This window comes from Emys orbicularis, chromosome 16 (assembly GCF_028017835.1).
Source record: "Emys orbicularis isolate rEmyOrb1 chromosome 16, rEmyOrb1.hap1, whole genome shotgun sequence".
Classification (NCBI taxonomy): domain Eukaryota; kingdom Metazoa; phylum Chordata; order Testudines; family Emydidae; genus Emys; species Emys orbicularis.
Window position 1 is genome coordinate 34037644 of NC_088698.1, and position 4418 is coordinate 34042061.

The 4418-nt window shown below is 54.1% G+C and overlaps 1 long non-coding RNA gene across 1 annotated transcript; it reads left to right on the forward strand.

Moving 5' to 3' along the window:
- The first annotated feature begins 1789 nt into the window (after positions 1-1789).
- Positions 1790-3032, forward strand: LOC135890240 (uncharacterized). The gene is made up of 3 exons (XR_010562199.1): positions 1790-1870; positions 2236-2353; positions 2951-3032. It is a non-coding gene; the product is annotated as an uncharacterized LOC135890240 (long non-coding RNA).
- Positions 3033-4418: the final 1386 nt, after the last annotated feature.

The window sequence follows — 4418 nt, forward strand, 5'->3', positions numbered from 1 at the left end:
TGACCCACTTTCTCGGTCTGTCCTTGTCTCTACTTGTTCGGTCTCCTTTCGTTGAACACGGGCAGGCGTGCTAGGTGTGCAGCCCCACTGGCTAGGTCTCGGAAGCCATGTAGAAGTGGGAGGGGACAAAAATCACGCGGGGCAGTGCGCGCGAGAGTGGAGCATCACTGTCAGTGTTGACGCAGTCTCTGTTCATCGAGTGGGGTCGATGTAGACGGGATGGGAGAGGGAGGCAGGGATGAGGGCAAGATTTTGCCCATCAATTGAGTTTTGTGGAGTGATGGCTCCTGCTTGGTTTATTTGTGGCGCTTGCAGAGGAACAGTCGAGCAGCAGCCGAAGGAAAAGCTGGCAGAGGTGGACCTGAGCAGCCTGGACATCCTTGTAAGCGGAGATTAACAGTCCTCCGCTTTCTGCCTTCCGCATAACTGACTGTGAGTAAGCTGTCAGTGCTTGGAATTCCTCATCTGTGCTCGCTCTAGTTTTCTTCACAGGCCGTGAGCTTCCTCACTGGGCACGGGGCTCTGTGGGATTGAGGCTGGGGAGGGGCCAGAGTCTGCTCTGCAGAGTGACTATGTCGGGTGCCGTTGCAAGGGGTGCTTTTTGGTTGTAATGCTAAAGGTGTAACGGGAAGAGGGTTGAGGGCGGATATGCTCAGTCCTCAAGTCTCTTCCTTCTCTATCACTGGGTGAGCTTCCCTGGTCATGCCACTCTAGGTATCCTCTCTGAAGCAGGCAATATTCAGTAGCGGACGTGAGCAGGGGTCTGAGAGTAGCCCTTGGCCTGTGTCTCCAGTCACCAAGTTGCACCACACACGTTATGTGGAGGGTCCAGGGCTCTGCACAGCACTCCGGGCTGACCTGCTCCAGCCTGGGCTCCTGGGTCCTAACCCTCGTGGTTACTGCTCCCCGAGGGCTCTGCTGGCCCTGGAGCCCGACCCCAACCCGAGCGGCTCTTAAGGTCTGTGAGCGGTCGAAGGGCGGCCGGGAACTGAGGAGCAGCCACAGCCCCGGGACCCCACCCAGCACAAGGACAAGAGTGGGGAGCGCTGTGGCTGCCTGCATCATTGCGCCACCTAGCGCAGCAGTCGCCCTACCCTGCCTGGCTCTGGCTTCTGGCCTCTGGGCTGGTGAAGGGCCGGAGCCTTTGAGGGGAGGAGGCGGAACTTGCACTTCAGTGAGGGGTGAGGCCTCGTGGTGGTGGTGGGGATGCAACTGCCACAATTTTCTGTCTACCCCACCTCAGCTCCCCCAATGAGGAAGGGGCTGGTGCTGCCCCTGCTGCCCACAGGCTGTCACTGCTCCTCCAGGGCAGATGCACGCTGCGCTTTCCCCCAACTGGCCACCGGGTGTCACCGCTGCTCCAGGAGAAACACAGTCTGTATGTTACCCTGCCTGGCCACCGGATGGCATTGATGGTCCAAGGCAGACAGCACAGGCATTACCCCGGCTGGCCACCGAGTATCACTGCAGCGCTGTGGGGGGGAAATGGTTTCTGCCATACCCTGAGTGGCCACGTAGTGTCTGTGTTGCTCGACGAGGGAAATTCTTTGTGCTTTGCCGCGAGTGGCCACCAAGTGTCACTGCTGCTGCCTGGGGGACATGCTCTGTGCATTGCCGTGATTGGCCACTGGGTGTCACTGTTGGTCCAGGGCAACTACATTCTGAGAAATACCCCAGGTGGCCTCTAAGATACATGTGTGGTAAAGGCTGAGTACAAACATCTGCTTCCCTTTAGGTGGGGCTCGGTTTGTAATAAAAGTTTTCCTCCTTGTTCTGGGTGCAGAGGGAGAATTTCCCTATCTTGGGAGCAGCTGATCTTCTTGGACAGGGAGGAGCATGTTCACCTGAGCAGAGGCCTGGAACCGGAAAGGTGAGTACAGGTGGTGAGTTTGTCCTTCTTCCTATGTGTCTCTCTTTGAGCTCTCATATGTTGGCCAACATACTCTCTCTCTCTCCCCTTGTCCTGTCTCCTTGCATAGAACATGGGCAATGGTGCATGCTCACAGGCTTGGTCTGGGGCGTCTGCAACCCAATGGGGCATTGGGAGGGGGAAGAGAAGCATGATGGTACTAGATCCTCCATTGGTAGTGGTGGGGGTGACTGTGGGAGTTGACTGTCACTGTTCATCAAGTGGGGCTGATGTACAGTGGATGGGAGAGGGAGGGCAGTATCTCGTACACCAGTAGAACTTTGGGCAGTGATGGCTCCTGCTTGGGTTATATGCTGTGTTTGCAGAGGAATCGCCCAGGAGCCCCAGCCGGAGGAGAAACTGGAAGAAGTGAACCTGAGCAGCCTGGACATCCTTGTAAGCAGAGATGAACAGTCCTCCGCTTTGTCTTCTCCATGACTGGCTGTGAGTGAACAATTATGGCACTCTATTGCTCATCCGTACCACTCTAGTTTTCTTCTACCATTCTCCTGCTGCTCTCTGGCCCTGCTGTATCACGGCACAGTGTCACTGTTGCTCCTTAAGGAAATGCTCTGTGCATTACCCCAGGTGTCCACCCAGTGCCACTGTTGCTCCATGGGGGAAATGCTTTGTGCATTACCTGGATTAGCCACCCAGTGTCACTGTTGCTTTATTTGGGAAATGCTCTGTGCAACTATACAGAGTGTCCACCCGGTGTCAATATTGCTCCATGAAGGAAATGCTCTGTGATTACCCGGGGTAGCCACGCAGTCTCCTTTTTGCTTCATGAGAGACATGTTCTGTGCAATTACACCGAGTGGCCACCTGGTGGCACTGTTACTGCCTAAGGGAAATGCTTTGTGCATTCCCCTGGCAGGCCACCTGGTGTCACTGTTGCTCCACCAGAGAAATGATCACTCAGTTTCTGTTCATCCAGTGGGGCTGATGTAGATGGGATGGGAGAGGGAGGCAGGGATGAGGGCAAGATTTCACACACCAATAGAGATTTGTGTAGTGATGGCTCATGCTTGGCTTTTGAAGCTGCGCTTGCAGAGGAATTGGCCAGGAGCCCCAGCCACAGAAGAAGCTGGCACAAGTGGACCTGAGCAACCTGGACATCCTTCTAAGCAGATATCTGGGAGGCGGAAACCTGAGGACTGTTCATAATTGGCTATGAGTAAGAGGTCAGTGCTTTGAATTCCTCATGTGTGCTCCCTCTAGTTTTCTTCACAGACCGTGTGCTTCCACGTTGGGTAGGGGCTCTGTGGTATCAAGGCTGCGGAGGGGCAAGAGTCTACTCTGCAGAGTGACTATGTCGGGTGCCGTTAAGGGGGCCAATACAGGGAGGAGAAAAGGGAAAGAGACCTGAACCCTGATTACAGGGCAGTCACCCTTTCTTTAGTAAAATACTCCTCCTTTACACAATGGCGGGGGGAGGGGGAGTCCCCAATGTGAAAAGATCTGGAAATGAACAGGTAAGGGAGGGATCCTGCTGAGTGTCCCCTTTCCAATCAATCCTCCATCCCTCAGCGACACCCTTCCCGACTTACCTCCTACCCCACCAAGAAAATGACAACTTTATGCCCCCTACCTTTACCAGAAAAGACCCCTCTTACTTGTGACGCGGTCCTGTTAGTAGGGTTAGGTGCACCCACGTGCCGGCTCTGAATACCACCGCATCTACCTACAACATCTCAACATCCACACATTTCAGAAAGGACCGCCACATGAATCTCTTCGAACGTAGCCCGAGGAATCTCCTCTCTTTATCACCAAAGAGACACAAGGCCTGGAATTCGGACACAACTAACGGAGCTGTCCGAATCCCTACAGTTGACACTCATCAGTCCGACAGTGTTCTTTATTGTGCACAAGAAAACAAAGGGTGAAAGTTGTGGTTGGTTGAGCGGTGTAAATTGGGCAGGGCAAAAGGACTTGAGGAAGGATTAGACGGAAGTGAGGGTCTGAAAGGAGCCCCCCACCTCACCTGTTCATTTCCAGACTTTGTGACATTTGCTTGGTTGGGCCATTTCTTGTCTTTTTTGAGAAAAGGGGCGAATTATCCACGGCCTCCGCCATCCCCTTACAGCCGCCCCTTCGCCACACCATATTCCATCTGACCGGGATAGGTCCCAAGTAAGCTTTCACTTCAAATCTCAAAAAAGCCAAGTAGAAATCATTCTGTGGGAATTTACTGTGACTAAGAGAAACAGAAGTTCAACCCTTCTCAAGGGGTGTGTGGTCAGGGGGAGTCGCTCAGCCGCAGGCACAGAAAGGCTCCCCTAGCTTAAGCGTGAGAGGTATAAGACCTTACACCCTGGTTACAGGGCGGTCATTTTGCCGGGCTTGTCAAAGTGACCTGTGGCTTAATTTGCATGGCAAAGGAGACCGAAACCCTCCTTACAGGGTGGTCCTTAAGCCAGGGGCGTTCCAATGGGCCAGAGCGAAAAGCGCTGTAAAGGAGAGACCTCCCTTCCCTCAGAAGTGGGTGGTCTCGTTGCCCAGCGAG